Here is a 25106-nt window from a genome sequence, read left to right on the forward strand (position 1 = left end):
TTGTGTATATCATTCTCCTTTACTAATACATCTCTATCCCCTCTTGGATACATCTCTCCCCTCTTTGATAGATCTCTCACCTATATATTCGAATGTCTACTGATGTATCCCAAAGTCCAGTAAAGTATTTGGATATCATATCCCCTCTTTGATACATCCCTCCCATCTCGTATATCTGCTTATGTATCCGAAAGTTCAGTGATGTGTCCGAAATTCATAAATTATAAGAACATAAAATTTATGTAAATTATACATGTTTTTTACCTCTTTTATATTGTTACATTATAACTTCATTTACAAGGGGATTTAGGCATAGAACACGTGCTTTAATCTAAGATAAAAATAACATTTTCCTTGTTCTTTAATAATTTATAAAATATCCTTTTAAATACTTAATTTTTTTTAATTTTCTTTATATTGCATTGGAATAGTTTAAACCATATCTCTCAACCTCAATTAATAATTGTAAACATGTTATATAACAATTAAATGCTAGTTTTGAGACTTACAATTGTTCTGCTTTCCTTAGGTGAAATGTCTGCAACTATTACGATTTGAATCACTAGTTGTCAGGAATCCTCACTTGATCGGATGAATTTCTAGTTCCACAACCAAAAATTCATTTAGTGTTGTAGAGATAAATATTGTCGTTCTCAGGACGATTAGGAGTTGTTTTTTCAACAAATACCCATTGACCCAAAATAGATTACAGCCCATACCATTCTTTAATTTAGGCCAAATTTCCATTCATCCCTCTTTAAATTTAGGTCTAACTTTGCCCCTGCCTCCTAAATTTTAGGCCCATATTCCCCAATCCAAAGCATTTTGGCAGAAATGGACAGTATCAGTTTCATACCCCGAGCCTATACACCTGACGTGACTGGCACTCGAAAACCATTGTTAACCCCAAGAGATCCTTCGTCTGAATTACTTACCTAGTGGAAAACTTAACATAAAAAGATGATCTCAAAACATAACTTTAAAGATATATAAAACTTATCCAAAATGGCAACATAAGTCTTAAATAACATCTGAACAATAATGTAAAGAAAACTGAATTGCTAACTATTTATGAAGCCTCTACAACAAAGAGGAGTTCCGGTACAAGACCACCAATAATACTTACAATAAAAATACTGAAAAAAAGTAAAGGATTCCTCCGAAATAGAAGGAGGTTCACCAAAAAACTCAGAACTTTTCACTGGATCAATGGTGTGCTGGATGCCGATCCTAGTTACGTGTGTCTGCATAATAATAAGATGCAGGCGAAATGACATTAGTACATTGAATGTACGAATATGCGATTGGAATTCTAAAACAAGACATAATGTTGAAAGGAACTAATGAACTTATCTGGCTCAACATAGCTGAGCTCATTTAAATATATAGAAGTTTAAAACAATTGCAATATTAAAAAAAGTTGTTTAAAACGTGAAGTCAATTTATATGTATGCAAAGATACATATAACTCTGAAATGTATGTAAAAATACAGTAAAATGTGTATATAAAAATATAATTACTTCTGTGGGAGTTTTTCTAACCGACAACCATCATGTAAGAGTTGTTGTGATGATACGATGTTTTGCCTCACGTTGCCAAGGCCGTCATATACCTTGCCGAGGGTATAGGAACCTGAAATACTAAGTGGATCTACTACTCTATGCTAAAAATCACTAAGGATTCATCTAAAAATCATGATCCTTTCTACACATGATGGCTAAATGGTTTTTTGGAGCTATGAGTTGTTTGAACTCTCCCCCATATCGGTGCGCAATACTACTCCCAAAATATGATACTAGCTCTTATGTTTAAAAACATACTTCTTTTTGTGATTTGAGATAATTTCTTAAAACATTAGATTAAAGGCGATCTTGGAAATCAAAGTTTCATCTCTTGCTTTATTTAGAAAGCGATTAATCTATTCCTAAAACTAGCTTAAAGGCTCTTACGAAATCTCATTTTCCTTTCTTATTTAAATGTGTAAATATTTTTAAACTCTTAATTGGGAATACATAGTTCCCTTATACTTCTTTTGATGAAATGAACTTCAAACTTTACTCTTTACTCTTTACTCATCTTGAACTTTAAGTCTTAAAACAAAGTTAAAAGCATTTGCAAAAGAAACTTCCTAGACTTGGCTCTGAACTTTCCTTGAATTTGATGTTACGAATTCAAGGTTGTAAATCATGTTTCTGGATTATTTGTAGATGTTCAAGGGTAGAACTAAGATACATCTCATGTATGCACATGGTTAAGGAATATCAAGGGTTTCTTGGTACTTTAGTCTCACCTTAAGTAGAGTTACTACCACAAGCATAACTCGGTGCTTAGCCTTAGTTCTCATAGAAAAATTTCAATCACGATAAGGCATATGAAAAGGTAACATTTCTCAATCTTATCCAACCATAATACCCCTATCAAGGATGGTCCACTAGGGATACCACTCAATGGTCTATAAGGATAACTCAATGAATTCCTTAGAGATGCTTCCATGTTGTTCCAGTCAACCTATCCCTAAGTCTATCATGCACACAAGTAGGATACAACTATCACTTTCAACTTCAAGGATTGTATAACCTTATTTCTATGTTGAAGGTTCCAAGTAATGGACCTTCTTTACATGTTCAAGGTCTCAAACCAATCATCATACACATACATGACAAAAGTGCTTAAGCCTACAAAGTTAAGAGTTCACATTCACACACTTCCATGTATCAAGTAGAGGGACATAGGTCTACCAATCAAGACGTAAACATTATCATATTGAGACATCATCATTGTCTATCATAATCACATACATCAAATTATAATAAATCACACTTTAACCTCACATATACATATACACATAACTATCTCACCTTGATCACCTATACAAGATAGAAATGATAACATCACAACTCACATAAGAATGCCGACAAAGCCATGTTCATAACAATTATACCACATAAACACTGTCACTATAAGTGAATCACACCAATCAATACAATTCAATACCTATACTACACAATATATAGAGATTAGGTCATCTTACCACCTTTCCATTATCAACACCGCATTCCTTAGCCCTTTCAATCAATTCACTTCACAAAGGCTATTACCAATAGCCATATACACAATTCTAAAAAATCTTTCAAATCATCCCAATAATCCAAAAATATACAATATGGATACCATCAAATTAAGGCAGCCTATATACAATTCTATCGTGATCTATACATAATTCAATAGTCTAAGACAATCTACACAAGCATACTATATAATTAGACCCTGATCAAATCACCCACATTAGAACTAAAAATAGGAAATCGTGAAATGCATGGGTGGATTGAGTTTTTTTATCTTAAAACATTTAATAAACATAAATTATATCATAAATCATTGATTCAAATAAGTTTATGCAAGAATCCATGTCTAGAAGTCAAAATAGAAGATTCTATGTTTTTGAACATCTTTGAAAACCGTTGAAATTTGACTCTTTGAATGAAAGAGGATTCAAGGATTAAAAACCATCCCTTAATTTAAGATAAGCCATGAAATAGATGAAGAATCAATGGAGAAATCAAGCTCATATCTTCAACTTTGATCCTAGCTTCAATGGACTTCTAGAGAGTTATATCTTGGTCTTGATTTTTGATTTTGAATAATGAACTCTATTCTAGGTTTTAGACTAACAAAGTAACTTAAAATACACAAAAACACCTTAAATAACCACCCAAGACTTTATTTTTATGCTAGGTGAATCTCCCAAAATACCTTAGTCATGGCCGAGACACCTACAGAAAGTTGAAGGTGTCAATCGACGGAGCTCACCAACAGAGCATCGACCAGATGACGGGCCGTTCCGGCAAGCCTTCGTTTTGATCAAAGGACACTATTTGGGAGATTAAGCTCCCACACCTAAGTGTGGATCAACGCCCATCGATGGAGCGTAATCTAGATTAAGTGGCGTCGTTATTCATCGTGGTTAGAGACTATTTTGAGCAGTATCTAGCCAAAGGATAGGTCCTCCACAAGGACACTTACGGTGGTCCTTGGGAGTCTTGCTCGGATGTTTCAACCCTAAACATGTTCATATAGATGTTAAAAACCTCTCCTATAAATCTTAACTCCAACCAACACGTAAAACATGCAAAGGCACACTAGAATACACAAGCACGTCTAAAAGCTAACTTTCGAACGTCTTGGTTTTTCTTGGACGTTTCACTTCCAAACTCTTCCAAACTTAACACACTGACTTCTAACACTATAATTCATCATTTAAGACCTAGTAAACTCATGAAGCACATGTTAGGATCTATTTCAACCTAGCCCATTGTTTGGGGTGTTACAGGCTATGGGAGGCGCGACGCCCCAAGGCCTTACGGACAGGCATTTTAACTTTTCTTCTCCATTTCTCATCTCTAAGACTTCTAAAATTCTATGGTTCCATCACCAAACACTATGAATCACTAATACCACCAATAAAAAATATATTAGACTCTAAAAATAACCCGAAAACACGAATGAAATCATATCTAGGCTGGCAACAACTTAACCAACAAGAATTCAACAATATTCTTCATGAACTTCACTTTAAATCATTCAATCTACTCAAAATCTCTGAATTAAATAAGTCGGTGTGTGGGTGAACTTAATAACATGAACATATCTCACGTATTATAGGAATCACCCCCGATGAATTTCACTTGCAAAACTTTGGCGTTCTTGACGAATTCTTCATCTTTCTACCTTTTTCTTATTCTCATCTCTCTTCTCCAAGTCATAAGTGTAAAATAACTTTTCTAATCTGAACTAAAACTTATTTTTTACCCAAAATAAATCTCTAAAATTAAATAGGAAATAAATGGGCAAAAAGACAAGTTTGCTTTTCTTTAAATACAGCATTGGATTTTCCTCACTTCAGCAGCCCAACTTTAGATAAGTATATATCCCTCATAGGATATTGGAAGTGCGCAAACTCGAAAGCATTTGAAAGATATCTCCAAGGTATTTTCACCCATATTAAGAGTACCTCTAACTTATCTTGAGCTAGGAGTTATGGCCTTTTGAAATTGACCAAAACTCACTTTCTTAAACTTAAAAAAACTTCAAGATTTTTCCTTATCTTTCCAAAAGTGATAAATTTCAATTTCTTAGCTTATTCTTGGCTATTACGAGTTAAGATATGTTACACCTTCACCGCATAACTTTTTGAAAACTATAAATGTGTATTATTAATTTTAGCTTAGTATCGTTTTTCATAATAATGAACAGTAAATTTTAGACTTAACTTTTACTTAGTGTTGTAGACATGTTTTGGGAAATTTGCTCTTAAAAATTGGAGATATGAAGATTCTCAACTTCAAGAAATTGAAAGTAGGTGTTGGAAATTCTTTATCGTAGACTTGATTGAGCCTGAAATAAAGCATACTGAGTGTATTTTACTTCAATTTCGTATCATTTTCTTGATTTTCTTTATGTTTAGCTAATACCATAATTCTTGAAGTGTGATTTTGTGAATATCGGTTATAGTATTTATTAGGTCTTACTTGTTGATTGTTAATTTTTTGTTAAAATATGATTTCATTTGTAGTTGTGTATGACATTAATGGGGATATAGTTGCAAATATAACTTCACCTCCGTATTCTTTCCTTTCTCAAGGGAGGGGTCACAAATCTAAGACTACTAAATTGATAGCATGTGGTATTATATCAACATGAGGTTCAGCTCAAGAGAGTGAACCCTAGTTCTTTTCCACAAACTCAATTTGAGAGAGTGAGTGGTCTGAGGTTGATGATGTGCTTAATGCAGAAAATCGGTGTTCGAGATAAACCCATTTCGTTCGAGGTAAGTTGCTCGAGAGAGAATTCGGGCTGATTCATACCAAGAGTTGGTACCTTCCATAGCACCTAAGTCAAAAGCGATGTTATTCTAAACATAGTCACACTATCTCTTAAGTTACCTTATTTGAAACAAACGGAATTATAGAATGAAGTAAGAATAGGAATACCATGCCTGAGGTAATGTTACCGCTAGCTGGTAAGCTTAGCAGCACTCCTCAACCATTCTCTTATTTCCTTATACCATACCTCATTTACTACAACTCATACTTCCCACAACTTTACATGACTTCTCTTACCAAGGCTTGATTCAACGGAACACTCTTACTATATTCAAGCTTAACTCAAATCACAAGGTCCGGGTTCTATAAACCTATATAAGGAATCTCATCCTAAGAATATAAATCTTTACCACCATATTAAAATAACACTGGCTCGTATCAGGAAAAACCTAATGTTTAACAACACAACATTCAATCTTACTATCCTAAAGACTCCATGGACTCCGAATTACCAGCTCCTTCATAAGTTCTCATTCTCTCATCATCTCTGTCATACAAACTAGAATTTCCTCCATTACTATTCCGAAACAACTAAGGGATCTAATTTAACTATTTCTCATAGTAAAACCTCATCCTCTTCTGCCTCGTTTATACACATAGATTAAATTATCACACCATCATTATCAAGACAAGAACATTAAACTTCTCCTTCTAACATCACTCCACTAAGATCTCATGACAAGTAGGAAATATTTACCTCTCCACAAACCAACTTATATAACACCTTTACCTTCCATTTCACAACATAAGTACTATTTGCTAACTTATTATACCTCATCAATTAATTAGTTCTATAAACTACTAAACATCATGACCCTCTCAAAACAAATTATAATCCTAGCTTAGATCTATCTCGTAAAAAATACTTTGTGCTTCTATACGACACACAAACTTAGTCTTAATTAACACTAATGTTGATAAGTCCACAATTTGGACTCATTTAGGGCTAGATTTCGATAGGTTTAGTGTCCTTAAATGCATATGATTTTATATCAAAAACTAATAAAATACCTTGAGATTTAGGTATACATACTTGGAGACAAAGCATGGATACAATAGAACTAAAAGGAACAAAGGCAGATTATAGAACAAATAAGTGAAGACATACAGATTGCTAAACTTATTCAGCGAGTTGCAAAAAGGTCCCATCCTCTCCTTTTGTTCCAATGAGATATGGCTTCAAGTTTTCCAAAGTAGTGATGTTTAAACCAATTATCCAAAATACTAAGATGGTGTAGGCTAGCGCAAGACAGCGATGAAGTTACCAAAGGGAGGATCGCTAAGTTGATTGGTGATCCCGACTAAGTGCGACAAGTGATGCTTAACCGCATAACTTTTTGAAAACTATAAATACGTGTTATTATATTTAGCTTAGTATCGTTTATCATAGTATTGAACAGTAAAATTTTAGACTTAACTTCTACTTAGTGTTATTGAAAGATTTTGGGAAATTTTCTCTTGAACATTGGAGATTCTCATCTTGAAGAAATTGAAAGTAGGTGTTGAAAATTCTTTATCCTAGACTTGATATAATCTAAATAAAGCATACCCAGTCTACTTTAATTCAATTTAGTGTCATTTTTTTTGGTTTTCTTTATGTCTAGCTAATACCTCAATTTTTTGGTGTAATTTTTTTAAATATTGGTTAGAGTATCTATTGGGTCTTACTTGTTGATAGTTTAATTTTGTTAAAATGTGATTTCGGTTAGTAGTTGTGTATGAAATTAATGGGTTATAGTTTCAAATACGATTTCACCTCCGTGATTTTCCTTGCTCGAGGGAAAGGTCGTAAAACTAAGACTACTAAATTGATAGCACGTGGTATTATGTCAATATGAGGTTCAACTTGAGAGAGTTAACCCTAGTCCTTTTTCACAAACTCAACTTGAGAGAGTGACGACTGGTCTAAGGTGGAGGTTGTTCTTAATGCAGAAAAGGGGTATTCAAGAGAAACCTATTGTATTTGAAGTAAGTTGCTCTAAACAGAACTCGGACTGATTCATACCAAGAGTTGGGATCTTCTATAGTACCTAAGTCAACAACGATGTTATTGTGAACATAGTTACACTATCTCCGAATTTATATTATCAGAAACAAAGGGAATCTTAGCATGAAGTAAGAATAGGAATACCATGCTTGGAGTAATGTTACCGCTAGTTGTTAAGCTTAGCAACACTCCTCAACTTTGCTCTTTTTTCCATATACAATACCTCATTGACTATAACACATACTTCCCACAAATGTACATGAATCTCTTACCAAGGCCTGATTCAAAAGAACACTCATGCTCTACTTAAGATTAACTCAAATCCCAACGTTCAGGTTCTATAAACATCTATAGGGAATCTCATTAGAATATTACCTTTACCACCATATTAAATCAACATTAGGGTCATATCAAGAAGAAACTAATGTTTAACAACACAACATTCAATCTTACTATTCTAACGACTCCTTGGACTGCAACATACCAGCTCCTTAAATGTTCTCGTTCTCTCATCATCTCTTCCATATCAACTAGAATTTCCTCCATTACTATTTAGAACCAAATAAGGGCTCTAATTTCACTATTCCTCGTAGTAAAACTTCATAGTCTTCTTCCGCCTCGTTTATACACAAAGATGAAGTTATCACACCATCATTATCACAATAAGAACATGAACCTTCTCCTTCTAACATCAGTCCACTAAGATATCATGACAAGTAGGAAATATTTACCGCTCCATAAACCTACCACATATCGCCTTCACCTTCAATTGCACAACTTAAGTACTAGTTGCTAACTTATAATACCTCATTACTTAATCAATTCTATAACCTTCTATTAATCATGAACCTCTCAAAATAAATCATAAGCTTAGATTAGATTCATCACTTAATGAATACTTTGTGCTTCTATATGACACACACTTTTAGTTTTAATTAACACTAATGTTGATAAGTCCACAATTTGGACTCATTTAGGGCTATATTTCAATAGGTTTAGTGTCCTCAAATCCATATCTTGTCTCAAAAATTAATCAATACCTTTATTTTTGGGTATACATACTTGGAGATAAAGCATGGATACAATAGAGCTAAAAGGAACAAAGGCAGATAATAGAACAAATAGGTGAAGAAATGTAGATCGCCAAACCCATTCGGAGAGTTGCCAAAAGGTCCCATCCTCACCTTTTGTTGCCCTAAAGTTCCGCAAAGTAGTATTGTGTCACCCAAAGATTCAAAACACAAAGATTATGTAGGTTAGCACAAGACGGTGATGAAGTCACCAAAGAGGGTATCACTAAGTTGATCGGAGATTCCTACTAAGTGCATCGAGTGATCCTTCTCCGCACAACTTCTTGAAAACTATTAATGCATGTTATTATTTTTATCTTTGTATCATATTCATACTATTGAACGATAGATTTTAGACTTAACTTCTACTTAAGGTTGATGAGAGCTTTCGGAAACTTTACTCTTAAACATTGGAGATTTGAATATTCTCATCTAGAAGAAATTGAAAGTAGGAGTTGGAAATACATTATCCTAGACTTTATGGAACCTAAAATAACCACCCATTCTATTTTATTTAATTTAGTATCAATTCCTTGTCTTCTTTATGCCTAGCTAATACCCAAATTCTTGGGGTATGATTTTGTGAATATTGGTTAAAGTATCTATTGGGTCTTACTCGTTGATTGTTCAATTATTGTTAGAATGTGATTTCGTTTAATACTTGTGTATGAAATTAATGGGGCTATAGTTTAAAATACAATTTCGCCTCCGTGTTTTTGCCTTGCTCGAGGGAGAGGTCATAAAATTAAGACTACTAAATAGATAGTACGTGGTATTATGTCGACATGAGGTTCAGCTAGAGAGAGTGAACCCTAGTCCTTTTTCTCAAACTCAACTCGAGAGAGTGAGTGGTCTATGGTGGAGGTTGTGCTTAATGCGGAAAATGGGTGTTTGAGAGAAACACATTTGATTTGAGGCATGTTATTTGAGAGAGAATTTATCCCACTATAATAGCTTAGTAACAAATGTTCAATAAATTTATCATCAAAAGCATGTAACCAATAGTTTAGTTTATCTTGTATTCCTATCACATCCCAAGAATGTTGTTTCCCATTAGTCTCTCGTATTGTGTTTTGCTATTTTAGATAATAATTACAATTTCAATCCCCACACACTATTGTTATTTGACGTTTGCACACCCTCAGATTTAATATGTTTTTATTCTATAAATTTTAGTATCTTTGACTAGCATGGGTTAGATTTGTTCTTAAATAAAATTTTCTCAGTACCACTCCCTGTGGGAATTATTCCAACCCTTGGTTGGTTTATGTACTGACTAACAATGGCCGATGTTGAATACTAAATAGTGTATCTTTGATGATGCTACCAATCAAAATTGTGTCGCTGCCTGGGAGTGGTGTCGCTTGAAAATTTCTACTGAAGTTCAATTTTTGTTCTTGTTAGTTGTAGTTTACTAACTTTAAGGTTAGTTTTGTTTTTTATTTGAATTGTTGTTTCTTGATAACGCCCTAATCAAGGCTACAGGAAGTGGTGGAAAATCAGCTGAGACGAGGCAAGAAGTCGAGAAGGACTTAATGGTTACTGCTTCACAACTCAGCTGGACGAGTTGGCCACTAAAATTTGAGAGGTAGAAGTCTAGCGCAACAAAAAAGAGAGGTACCTACCCCCTTATGAGCAGAAAAAATATTGAAACAATGAGAACAGTCACATTAAAGTTATGCTACAAATCATTCTCTAAAAGATCTTCGAGCAAGCAAGATAGAATGCTTGAAGAAATTAAGGAGAAAATGTTAATGTTAAATCAACGATCAACTCTCACTTTAGATCTATCTAGCTGATCAGAAAACTCGTGAGTGATATAGTGTCTCATCTCCACCCAGATGAACAATTTGGGTTACCTATTTACACTAGGGCAAAACCCAATAACGAATAGTGAGCAAGGACTTGCATCGTTCCACGACGTTAGCTAAGGAGCTTCATGGGAGGAAAACAAGTATATTATTGCCTTTTTTATTTTAATTGAATAATGGTGAGTTTATTGTGTAGGTTAAATTGAGAAAATGTTGAAAACTGTAGGTTGGCGAGCTGAAAACCATGTTGGCGAATTGTAGAAATGGTTAGTGATCTCACTATTGTCCGTAATTTAGACCTCAACAACAACTGAGGACTTGTAAAACATGGCGAGGTAAGTAATATATCAGCAAATAGCCGAGTATTTCGTCGACCAAGACTACCATCGCCAAATTAACAAAACTAGACGATTTTATTCAAAATTCATTAGTTTAAACGTCCACTTCTTTCATTTTCCGTCGCTTTTAACCTCACAAACATTCACCCGAGTAGCATTTTTCTTATTTCATGAATTCGGGAGGTATTTTAGTCATAAAAATTTTGCTAGGAGTGGATTACTTTGTCTCCTTGCATTTTAATATTATATATTCGGCATAAATGGTTAGTTTCTCTAAACCCCGTGCATATTTTTTGGAATTTTGAACTCAAATCCAATTGATTGTATCGTATTGTTGTGTTCTAAGCCTCTCGGATAGGAATATATTATCTTAATTCCAATTTTAAGTTAAAAATCTTTCCCCCGTCGCTTTTATTGTCAAATTCCCGTACTTTTTGTGTGCTTAAAAGAATAAAATTTTATAGGGTTGTGCTTGAATGTTTCTAAATTTCTTGGGTGAAGTATAAGTAACTCCTATTTGTGCTAAATTGCGTATATTGATCAATGATAGAGTGGGTGATATCCTTCATAAGGGAATTTATAATCAAATGGCCAAATTTTGCGAAACCAAGAGAATTCTGAGCATTCCAAGGTGATGGGTTCTATGCATCTGAGCCTAATTTAAGTATTGCATTGTTTGATTTTGTTTCAAGGGTTATGAGGTTGAATTCGAGAAAATAGATTGGAAATAGTTTCATTCAGCCATTTGGGTAGCTAGGTCAAGCTCGTTGACCCACTTGGGGGTTCGCCTATTAACACTATGTAACACCCCGTACCCAAAACAGACCAAAAACAAGTTTTGCAGAAAAAAAATTTTGCAAGGGCAACCAATGGTGGCATCAACGAACCCTATCCTAACCCACGGTCCGTCTTGCACAACCGTCGATGAGATCAAAAACTCCCAAAAATCTTTGTCCAGAAAAATTGGTTAAGTCTTGGACGACGGACGAACTTACGGTCCATAAGTCTGACCGTAGGTGAAAAATTTGCAAACAGTTAAGGGGAAATGAAATTGGGTCAACTTCAAATAGTCATAACTCTTAGCACAAAATGAATTAGGTGTCACATGACCTACCAACAGATAGATAATTGAATTTTCTTTCCATAGACACCAACCTTGCTAAAATCAGACCTTTAAGTAAAACGTTATGCCCATTTTAGTAATGGCATGTCGAACAAACCAGTTGACGGACCCAATGGCAGGTCGTCGGTCAGACGACAGACCGTCAGTCCTGGCTGTCGTTTGGTCTGACAGCAACTCACCCAGGGGTCTTTTGATATTTTCCCACTTCGTTTAAACCTTAAGTTACGTTGTTTAGATCCTAAATAATCAGAATTTAGTAAGTTTAAGCCTAGTAACATAATTAAAACATATCTAAGTCAAATCATTAAATCAAAAGTTAAAAAATTAGAAGCAAGAAAGGAGAAAAAACTCAAGAACACCTGTTCAAGAATGCAACAAGCTCTAGCAGTTCCAGCCCCGAAACTTAAGTATTTTTTAGTGGATTTCATCAGCATGTATGAGGATTTAACTAGTGATTCTTTCCACCCATTCGATCCCTAGTTTTCAGTGAGTTCTTGATTCTCTTATCATGATTAAGCCCTACCTAACAAAACGCGTGATGTGCACGTATTTTGCGCGCGTTAGAAGTAATTTTTGAGGCCCACAATACCCTTAATGAATCAGTTATATATATATATATATATATATATATATATATTATATTATATTATATATATATATATATATATAATCTTATTTTATTTTTTGTTAATTTTAAAATGGACGTGTAAAATATTTAATTAGTTGACGGTCATTGAGTGTCTCACCAATACACGTCAGACATTTGTATTTCACTCTCTTTGTCTACAAAAATTGCTTGTTTATTTATTAAAAGGTAGCATAGTTAAAGTATCTGCTTGTATATAATGAAAGTTGAAAGTCAAAGTAAAATTTGAAACCAAATTTAGGATCTGATATCTGTATTATACCTTTGTTTTAGGGTCTTAGTGTTCTTTTGAAGCAAGATGGTTGAAGAAACCTTTCCCCATAACAAGAACCAGGTTCTTGTATGTTGCTTTTAAGTAAAAAACACAAACACTTATTAAATTAAAAACCTTCCTCACTCAAGGAAGGAAAAACCTCATTTTATTAACTCAACTATAAGATTTTGTGATTACAACTCAATAATCAAAAAGCCTTATCTCGACTACCTCTCTCGATTGACTACAATCGATCTCTCGAAAAGGCCAAACCCACCTTTTGTTACAATCCTCACAGAAACTCAACCCTACAAAGAGCCAAACCCACCCTTTGTACAATAAACTGTAAATTACAATCAAGAACAAAACAAGAAGATAGTTCTACACGTTAAAAACCTCTCACTCAGGAACGTTTTAAACGTAGCAAACCTATCGATCTTGAAGACTTCCGTTTGATGAATAATTCTCACTTTTCTCTCTATGTGAAGTCGTGGGATTCTTCATCAGCATCGTCCTCTTCTTATAGAGTTTCTTTTGCCTTAAATCCTTATCAGATAAGGTAAGGAAGTTATTGTTAAACAAGGATTCCCTTTTAAAGTACAATCCTTATTATATACAACTTCCTTCCTTAATAATATATTTAAGCTTTTCCTTATTTGTATCAACTTATACATTTAATATATTATTTTTGGCTTTGACAAATAACTCTATTATCTTGATTACTTGGATGACACATTTTACTCGATCTTGGACTCGAGCTTGGCTTCGTTTGCTGTGTACATTTGCTACTGATTATTTGCGCTTCTTGTCTATCATCAAAACATGAATTATTGATTCTATCATATTCCCCCTTTTTGATGAAGACAAACAAATCTTTCTGTGTGATTCATGCGCAAATACTCTTCCCCCTTTTGACAAATCAAAAAGAATCCAACAGCGGCTAAACAAACCCAATCAACATCCATAGCAATAATTTAAGCCCAGCCAGTTGAGCATAATAAAATGTTCTGGCAACAAAACAAAGAGTAACAACACAGAGTTTAAACAACTAAGAGAACCAGGTTCAAACAAGATGCTTTTTCAATGTGAAGGTTGACCAGGCTTAGTTGAAGTAGAAGCCAGCATATCCAGAACTCTGTCAACTCTTGCATTGTTAGCAAGTTGCTGCTGCACTAGCTGATCCTTCAACCTGTGAATTTCAGCATTTGAAGTGTCAAGTTCAGCACGTAACTTCTGGTTTTCTGACTCAAGAGTGGCATACTTTTCTTCAGCTACTTTAACTTCCTTGAGTAAATGAGCAACAGGACCAGATGTACGTGGAGACGCATTTGCAACCTGCTCTGACTCCATGGGAATGCCATAATCAGCAAGGATGGTTTGAGTGAAAATATTTGCACGAGTTAAAATCCTACCTTCTCCCAATGGTACTTCAAATGCATCAAACACTCTAGTTAACAGATTTCCAAAAGCTAACTGATGAGAACCTAGTTTAGGATCACCAATTCTAGCAAGATGTTTGATAATCAGTGTGGGCCAGTCAATGCGTTCTTTGCACTCAAGAGCATTCATAAGTCCCACGTCTCTAATGGAGGCAATGTGACGTTGGTGACCACTAGGCAGTATCACCTTATGAACTATCTCGAAGAGAAGCTTATGCAAAGATCTCATAATGCCCTTTAAAACAGTTTGTGCCCTAGAATTGACTCTACCTTGAGAGAATTTGGCTGGCAAACTAGAATATTCATCAAAACCCCAATGATACTCATTAATCCCCACAGATGGTATATGCAAGATTTCCCCAAGTTTAGTAGCATCAAAACAATATCAACCCCCTTTACACTAGACGATACCACATCTCCTTCTAGGATTACCAAGTTTGTATAGAAATCTACCACTTCCTGTTCGTAGATCAAATTGGGTTCAAGGAATAACTCCTCCCACCCCTGAAACCTTAGTAGTTCACAAACCTGCTTCACTATATCCATTGAAAGTATATCAGGGTGAAAAGTTCTACTCCTAAGCACTGTTTTGGTTTGGAAATACTTTTTCTTTCCCACTTTGAGAAATTTATCTACATTTCTTTTTGTAGATTTTGATTTTGATTGAGGAGTTGTAGAATGTTTTCCCTCTGAGACATCATCAGTTTCAGAATCAAGATTCATTGGAGAAACAGATGAATGAACAGGCGACTTACCCAATCGTCGACGCTTCACACCAGATGTTGCATCATCAGTTGGTTTGACCACACTCGCACTCCTAGTCGCTGGCCTTTGTGGACGAACCGGTTTAATTGCAATGTGCTTTCTTGGCCGTCTTGGTTTTTAGGGTGAAGTGTACTCAAAAGAATATCATCATTGATTGGAGAATGTGGATAGGGTGGTGGATTTTGAGGAGTGGTTTTTGAGATAGGGAAGAAGGGGATTATTTGGGACAGTGGTTGTGGGAGTTTCTGGGTTTGGTGATAATGGGGTTTCTTGAACTGGTGATAATGGGGTTTCTTGGACTGGTGATAATGGGGTTTCTTGGACTGGTGGTGGTGGAGATTCTATGATGGGTGGTAGTGGAGATTCTATGATGGGTGGTGGTCGAGATTCTGCAACTACAGGTGGAGATGCTTTTTTAACTGATGATGGTGGAGATGTAACTTTTGGTGGTGGAGATGTAACTTTTGGTGGTGGAGATGTAGACAGATCTGATTTGGGTGTAGATGGTTTGGTTGGGAGTTGGCTTTCTTCCCCTCGATTAGGCACAGCATCAACCACTGGGTTCTCTTCCCCCTGAGAAAATGCACTGTCAGACAAGTTTTCGTCATCTGAGTAAGCAACGAGTGGATTAACCATGGTGATGGAGGAGATTTCTTTTTCTTTTTTCTGAAGAATGAAGATGAGAAAAAGTTGGTTGCTTGTTTAGAGAGAGTGCTTTATTGGGAATGGTTTTGATGTTGTATTCGAGGGGTTTGAGTAATTATGGAGGATTGACATCGAGGAGACATGTGCTTTGACGGTTGCAACTGCCTTTCAGAGACGTGACAGAGGAGAGAGAAGATGGAATTATTTTTCCCTTTTTTTTTTTACGGCTAAGTATAAAGCAGTTATAGAACCAACTTGACTGAACCTGGTTCATATCTCCTTAGAACTTGGTTGGACAGGATTCAATCTAAAAAGATGAGCCCTAACTCAAGTCTATTTTTCTGAAATGACTCTCTTCCTAGTGCCTTAGTGAAAGTATCAGCAACTTGATCCTCAGTTTTGCAGAACTCCATTACTATGTTTCCTTTTTCAACATTATCACAAAGAAAGTGATGTCTAACATCTATGTATTTGGTGCGTTTGTGTTGAACTGGGTTTTTGGCCATGTTCATAGCACTTGTGTTATCACATAGAATAGGAATACAACTTGTTTCTATACCAAAGTCTTTAACCTGCTGTTTTATCCAAAGAAGTTGGGCACAACATGAAGCAGCTGCAACATACTCAGCCTCTGCAGTAGATAGAGCCACTGAATTTTGTTTTCTAGTTGCCCAAGATATTAAACATGGTCCTAAAAAGTGTGCCATCCCAGAGGTACTTTTTCTATCAACCATATGTCCTGCATAATCTGCGTCAGCAAATCCCTTTAGATCAAAAGAGTCACCAGTTGGATACTAGAGAACCAGGTTCATTATGCCTTTTAAATATCTCAAGATTCTTTTGACAGCTTATAGATGTGATTCCTTGGGACAAGACTGAAACCTTGCACATAGACCAACACTGAACAATATATCAGGTCTACTGGCAGTGAGGTATAGGAGTGATCCAATCATACCTCTATATCTAGTGTCATTGATTGGTGAACCTGGTTCATCTTTATCAAGCTTTGTTGTTGTCCCAATGGGTGTGTCATTTGACTTAGCTTCATTCATGTCATACTTCTTCAGTAATTCCTTGATGTACTTTTGTTGATGAATTGATGTTCCAATTGGAGTTTGCTTAATTTGGAGTCCCAAAAAGAAGTTTAACTCTCCCATCATACTCATCTCAAACTCACAATTCATTAGTTGAGCAAATTCTACTCCTAGTGAGTCATTGGTTCCTCCAAATATGATATCATCTACATATACTTGGACTATGAACAGATCTTTACCTTGTTTTCGAAGAAACAGTGTATTATCAATTTTTCCTCTTGTATATCCATGTGTGAGAAGGAAAGTAGACAATCGATCATACCATGCTCTAGGTGCTTGTTTTAGCCCATAGAGTGCTTTGTCCAGTTTATATACATGATCAGGATACATGGTATTCTCAAAACCTGGGGGTTGTTTTACATACACCTCTTCTTGTAGGTAACCATTTAAGAAGGCACTTTTGACATCCATTTGGTAGAGTTTGAACTCCATGTGAGCAGCATATGCGACCAATATTCTAATTTCCTCAATTCTTGCTACTGGTGCAAAGGTTTCATCATAGTCTATACCTTCTTTTTGTTGTATCCCTGTACAACTAGCCTAGCTTTGTTGAGCACTATTTGTCCTTGCTCATCGAGCTTGTTTCTAAACACCCACCTAGTTCCTATTACCGTCCTGTTTTGAGGTTTTGGAACCAGGTTCCACACTCTGCTTCTTTCAAACTGGTTGAGTTCTTCTTGCATGGCACTAATCCAATCAGAGTCTAGCAGTGCTTCCTTTATATTTTTAGGCTCAATCAGGGACACATAGGCAGAAAATGCACACATACTACGTAATTTGGATCTTGTAGATATGCCTGAGTTAAGAGGAGTTAGAATGTTTTGCAAAAGGTGAGAGCTTTGATGTTTCCAACTGTGAGTTGGAATACTTACTGGCTCTTGAGGTGCAGATGAACCAGTTTCATTAGTAGACTTATCTCCTATTTCAGATGTTTTATCAGAGGGTATAGATTCTTTTTCCCATATTTTTTGTTCTAATGGCTTGGAGCAGGTTCCCTCATTCTGTTCATCCTCTGAATTTCCTTCAACTTCACTACTATTTTCATTAAAGACAACATGGACACTTTCTTCTACACGGTTTGTTCTTTTATTCAGTACCTTGTAGGCCTTGCTTTGTGATGAGTAGCCCAGAAATATTCCTTCATCACTCTTAGCATCAAATTTTCCCAAATTGTCTTTGTCATTGTTGTGTATAAAACATACACACCCAAAGGACCTAAGATGTGCTAAATTTGGTTTTCTTCCTTTTAGCAGCTCATATGGTGTTTTGTTTAACACTGATCTGATCATACATCTATTTATTAGATAACACCCTGTGTTCACTGCTTCAGCGCAATAGAATATTGGAAATTTGCTTGAGATTAACATTGTTCTTGCAATATCTTCCAGTGTTCTATTTTTCCTCTCAACAACACCATTTTGTTGTGGTGTTCTAGGTGCTGAGAAGTTATGCTCAATCCCATTTGTGGTACAGAATTGTAGGAATTATGAGTTCTCAAACTCCAGCCCATGATCAGATCTGATGCTGATTATTTCTTTGTTGAACTTCTTCTGAACCAGCTTTGCAAAGATTTCAAACATAGTGAATGTCTCATCCTTTGTTGCAAGAAACAATGTCAAAGTGAATCTTGAGTAGTCATCAACTATTACAAACACATATCTTTTTCCACCCCTGCTTTGTACACGCATTGGTCCACACAAATCCATGTGAAGCAGTTCTAGTGGCTTGGTAGTACTTACTGTCAACTTTGGTTTGAAGGATGACCTAACCTGTTTTCCTTGAATGCAGGTTCCACATACTTGGTTGTCCTTGAAACTTTTGGTTGGCAGTCCCCTAACAAGGTCTTTAGATATGAGCTTGTTTATAGTTGTCATGCTAATGTGTCCCATTCTTTTGTGTATGGAGCAATCAGATACTGCAGTTAAACATTTAAGAGTATCTTCCTTGGAGTCAACAATCTTGGCTTTGTACACATTCTTGTGTCTCTTACCTAGTAGAACCAGGTTCCCAGTCACTGAGTTTGTTACTCTGCATTTCTTTTCTCTAAAGAGAACATTGTTTCCTTTATCGCATATTTGAGATACGCTCAATAGATTATGTTGTATACGTTCTTAATTGCATGAGTATCCATTGATCCAACCTTTCCAATTCCCTGAATTTCACCACTTTTTCCATTACCAAAGGCAACGTTTCCTCCTTTGATGTTCTTGAGTGAGAGGAAGCTTCTTTTATCTCCAGTCATGTGTCTGGAGAATGCACTATCCAAGTACCATTATTGTTGCTTCCTCTTCACTGATCCCTGCAATTTAATTTTGGGGATTAGATTTTGGAATCCAAATCCACTTTGATTTATGCTTAGGGAATGGATGGATAAGACTTCTTCTGGCCCATCTAGGAAGAGATTTGACTGTAGGAATTTGTTTTTGCTCATTGAGTTTCTCATGATGCGGTTTTCTCACAGATTTCAAGTTTTTGTAATGAGCAGTTTGTTTTCTTTGAAAATCATGACTTTTATGCCCCACCAGCCCACAGTGCATGCATAGACAATCGATGTTGGGATTTTTTACTTGAGAGCTAGTTCTATCAAAACCTATCCCATGTCTCTCAGATGTGTGATTCTTGTGAATGTTGTCAAGCTGTATGGAGGACCTGGTCCATCTCATTCCATTTTTTGCTTCAGTTTTAGTCACAAGAAGTTCTTTGGAGAGTGCTTCATTCCTTTTGGTTACCAAGTCTAGGTTTTTACTTAGTTCAGTATTCTTGGATAGAAGATGAAGATTTTGTTTTTCAAGAATCTTGTTTTCTTATCTTAGAGATGCATAGTCTTCCATTATCAATTCCCTTTTTGAGTCTTTGATTTTATATGCATCAATGAGAGTGTAGAGTAAAGATTCTAGCTCCCTTTTTGAGTATGAGTTTAGATTGTCTTGTATGTGATGAAGACTAACCTTTTCATTCATATCTTCTTCTTCTTTATCCTCTTCAGAATCTGATCCAGCCATAAGTGCTAGTATGGTTTCCTGTGATCTGCAGGTTTCCTTTTCTTCCTTGGTTTCCACTTCTACAAGAGCAAGAAAGTCATAATCATCTTCTTGTTCTAGTGCAAGAAGAGACTTTTTTTCTGTCTCATCACCCTCAGACTCTTCATTAGATGAATTCCCCATTGCTGCAAAGGCCCTCTTCATTGAAATATCTGCCTCTTGAGTTGTCATTCTTCTATTTGAGGGGACAAACTTATCCTTTTTGATGTCTTTTCCCTTCTCAAAGTTTGCCTTTTTCTTCTCTAAAGCCCAAAGTGGACAGAATTTGATGAAGTGATCTGGGCTTCCACACTTATGACAAACCTGGTCTTTAGTGTTTTCAGATGGTCTTTGAGAAGTTTTCTTTTGAAAGTCCTGCCCTCTCTTTAGCATTCTGGTGAACCTTTTGGTTATGAGGGCAATATTTTCATCTTCAAAATCATCTGATGTAGTAGCCTTTAGAACCAGGTTCCTTTCCTTTCTTTTTCCTCCAATTTTCTTTTCTTGGTTTTTCTTGAGTTCGTTTGTGATGAGATTACCAATTAACTCATCCATGGCCAGTGAGTCTAGGTCGCGGGCTTCAGTGATAGCCTCGACTTTGCTATCCCAAGTTTCAGGAAGGACACTCAAGAGTTTCCTTACTGCCTTTCCATTAGGAACTATCTCTCCTAAGGAGTACATCTCATTAATGATGGAGGTGAACCTGGTGTGCATGTCTTGAATAGTCTCCCCTTCTGCCATCCTGAACAACTCATATTACCTGTTCAAGTTATCAATTTTACACTTCTTGACTTGCGTTGTTCCCTCCTGAGCGGTTTGTAGTGTTTCCCATATTGCTTTGGCATCTTGACAAGACGAGATTCGATTGTATTCCTCTGGTCCTATGCCACAGATCAGAATTTTATTGGCTTTGGCATTGTTTTGAATTGCAAGCTTGTCTTCAGCATTCCATTCTTTTCTTTCCTTTGGGATTTTAGTGATTCCATCAGTTGCGGTTTTCATAGGTATGGTTGGGTCATCTAGAATTACTCCCTATAGATCAGGGTTTTCACCAATAAGATGGTCCATCATACGATTTTTCCACCATCCATAATATTTGTCATTGAACAGAGGTGGTCGTGTTTGTGAAGCTCCTTCTTGTGGGGTAGGTGGTGCTGCCATTGAGTCATTTCAAGGTGTGAATCTTTTATCGAAAAGACCTGCTCTAATACCAACTGAAGAAACCTTTCCCCAGAACAAGAACCAGGTTCTTGTAAGTTGTTTTTAAGTAAAGAACACAAACACTTATTAAATTAAAAACCTTCCTCACTCAAGGAAGGAAAAACCTCGTTTTATTTATTCAACTATAAGATTTTGTGATTATAACTCAATAATCAAAAAGCCTTATCTCTACTACCTCTCTCGATTGACTACAATCGATCTCTCCAAAAGGCCAAACCCACCTTTTGCTACAATCCTCACAGAAACTCAACCCTACGAAGAGCCAAACCCACCCTTTGTACAATAAACTGTAAATTACAATCAAGAACAGAACAAGAAGATAGTTCTACACGTTAAAAACCTTCTCACTCAAGAACGTTTTAAACGTAGCAAACCTATCGATCTTGAAGACTTCAGTTTGATGAATAATTCTCACATTTCTCTCTATGTGAAGTCGTGGGATTCTTCATCAGCATCGTCCTTTTCTTATAGAGTTTCTTTTGCCTTAAATCATTATCAGATAAGGTAAGGCAGTTATTGTTAAACAAGGATTCCCTTTTAAAGTACAATCCTTATTATATACAACTTCCTTCCTTAATAATATATTTAAGGTTTTCCTTATTTGTATCAACTTATACCTTTAATATATTATTTTTGGCTTTGACAAATAACTCTATTTTCTTGATTACTTGGCTGACCCATTTTACTCAATCTTGGACTCGAGCTTGGCTTCTTTTGCTGCGTACATTTGCTACTGATTATTTGCGCTTCTTGTCTATCATCAAAACATGAATTATCGATTCTATCATATTCTATCAGATAGCACATTAGAACGTTGATAAAGTATGAATCAACAAACTGATGAGTGATGCACATTTATAGGGTTTTTAAGCGAGACATGTAGCTATTAATATTTCTACTATTATAGAAATGTTAGTTAACATATTTATATCAACGTGTTAGTTTAATGGTATAAAATTTAGTCTTTTCATATCCGATGAAACGTGTCAAATCCTAAAATCTCAACAGCCACTGCAGCACTGCAACTCTCTCCCTTATCAGAAGCTTCAAGCGATGGAAGCTGCTTCACCTCATTCTCTGTACTATTTATTTTTGCTCTTATTTCTATCAAAATTTCTCTATTTTTTATTTCAAATTTGTATGTTGTTGAAGTTGTTGAAAGAAGAGTGTCGGTATGATGAAAATTTTAATTACCTTATACAGACAGATTATGATGCTGCATTAACCAAGTAAACTATTTTTATTTTTATAGACTTTTTTCTCCTCATTTTGGGTTAATAATACTTGCTATGACTTAAAATTTACGTTATTTTCTTATAGATATTTTCCGGATGGAATTTATGTATATTTTGACAATGAGGTTGTCCTTAATCACGTCAACCATGGAGCTCATATTGTACTTTGTGGAATGATATCAGAGTATAACAAGGTATTTTTGTACTATATATCATAATTTTATATATATATATATATATATATATATATATATATATATATATATATATATATATATATATACCATTCAGAACTTACATACTGACTCGACATATCTATAAAAACAAATCGGTGGACTTTGTAGGTTTGGACAGAAAGAAAAGGAGTTTGGAATTTATTGAACATGGTGGGTAAAGAAGTTATGATGAAAGGATTTATGGTTGGTTCATATTATAATCACTTTGAGGAATTTGTAAAGGAGATGGAAGTTCAGTTGAAAGAAGGCAAGATAAAGTCTAAGCACAAAGTCTATAATGGTATTGAGAGCTTTTTGGAGAGTTTAACATCTCTATTTAGTAGCTCCAATGTTGGAAAAGTAATTCTTCAAGTTACTCCTTAAAAGTAATTCTCACAATTATTAAACAAGCAAAAATAGACAATGTATGTATCTATTTATGCTTGTTTACTATTGCTAAATTATTTTTTATAAAAATGTTGTATGACTTCTATAAGAGGAGATATATGTAATAATGTTTGATTATATTTGTGACAGATTAAAAAATCAATGTTAGTGATATTTGTTAAATATCTAATCTCTATTTAGAATGTTTGTCTGAATATGATTTCAAATAATAATTGAATCGAACAAACAATAAGTGTATATGTTACGACTTATGTATATGCATATGACATATCAAACATGTGTTATAGGCAAGCCATAAACTCAACAAAATGTATATTTTATGTGTATAATATCACACATGTGTTAAAGCAAGCTACAAACGCAACTGCACCCTCATTCAAGAACAAGGACTATATCTCGTGAAAATTATGTCTTAAATCAACAAAATCATTTGAAATTTTTGCAACGCCATTAAAGAAATGACGTCTCAAACTTAATAAAAAAAAAGTCCCAAAATCCTAGGTTTCTTTTCTAAAAGATATATATAATATGATTGACGGGATCTATTTTGAGAGATTTACAACAGGAACATGTATTTATGTATGAATTTGGCCTTGTTTATATAACAAAATTATTTTTTTGTAGTTCTCTTTCCTCATTCTATATAAGAGGGAATTCCCTAGGACGACCAAGGGTACAATCATAATTTTCCTTTTGAGGTGACCTATTAACATAGCCGCTTGCTCATTAAGCTTCCACGCGGGTTAAACATAAGACCTAACTAGGATCGAGCTCAATAAGTGTGGAGGGTCTAAAATTAAATTTTATAGGGAGACCTTATTCTTTTTAGTTGTCAATTGTCATATGTAAATTGAGTGACTATAATATATTTAATATAATTCTACAAATGAAGATAAGTAAATAATAAAATAATATTTATTTCGTATAATACTTGAAATTTTAATAATACACCAAAAAATAATTTTGATTTTTTATAAGCACATAATAATAGATTTTGTATAATGCAAAGATTTGTCTATTTGATAAACTTTAGAAACTAGAATATTCAATAAGGAGAGCGTAAAAGATAGAAAGGGAAATAAAAAAGGTAAATGTAAGAATTAGTAATGTGGGTTCATCATAATTGTCAAGATATAAACAAGTCAACAAAATAGGTGATCACTTTAGAAATGATTTTACAATTAACTAAATATTATTCTATTTTTCAATAATTGCAAGGAGTTCCACATTAAATAAAATAAACAATAACTATTGTATTTTTTACTAATTAAAAAGTTTTTTTTCAAATTTATCAATACATAATATGTAGAAAAAATTTAAAGGTCCAAGCGATTGATTTATTAGCTTTATGGTCAAGACGACCCTTGAAACTGAAACTAACCCAATTATCTTGTTCTGTATTTGTAGTTTGCTCCCATTCTTTCCTTTCTTCCTGCCCATCCCTTCAAAACTTTGTTCATGTTTGCTTCATTTAGGTTTTCTACTCTTTCATACAATTTATTGCTACATTTTTATATTCTATGTCATACTTGAAAATAGATGTTTGTTACATGTTATTGTATCTAATTGCAAAATGCAAATGTCGTTTAAGAGAAGACAATCTGATTGCAAAATGCAAGTGTCGTTTGCTTAAAGGCTTCTACTCCCTTCGTTTTAAAAAGCGTGACGTAGTTTGAATGATACGAAGTTTAAGAAAATAAATAAGTTTTTTTAAAAATTTTGTGGTTCTAGATTAAAGTTATGTCAAATATACAAAATTGTCATTTAATCTTGTGCTCTTAAACATGTCACATGGAAAATTAAAGTTAAAATATTACCCAAAAAAAGAAGTAATTCTTTTTTAAATAGATTAAAAAGAAAATTATGCACCAATATGTGACCAAATTAAGAATAACTTGCTCCTTTCACATCAACCCTTAGCTCCAAAAAATTTCCAAATAAATGGAGTTTGAA

The 25106-nt window shown here is 34.8% G+C and overlaps 1 long non-coding RNA gene across 1 annotated transcript; it reads right to left on the bottom strand.

The window, feature by feature from the left end:
• Nucleotides 1-1044: 1044 nt before the first annotated feature.
• LOC112941102 (uncharacterized) lies at nucleotides 1045-25036 on the bottom strand. The gene is made up of 2 exons (XR_003246071.2): nucleotides 24535-25036; nucleotides 1045-1244 (listed from the first exon to the last, which is right to left on the bottom strand). It is a non-coding gene; the product is annotated as an uncharacterized lncRNA (long non-coding RNA).
• Nucleotides 25037-25106: the final 70 nt, after the last annotated feature.

The sequence above is a fragment of the Solanum lycopersicum genome, chromosome 1 (genome assembly GCF_036512215.1).
Source record: "Solanum lycopersicum chromosome 1, SLM_r2.1".
NCBI classification, from domain to species: Eukaryota; Viridiplantae; Streptophyta; class Magnoliopsida; order Solanales; family Solanaceae; genus Solanum; species Solanum lycopersicum.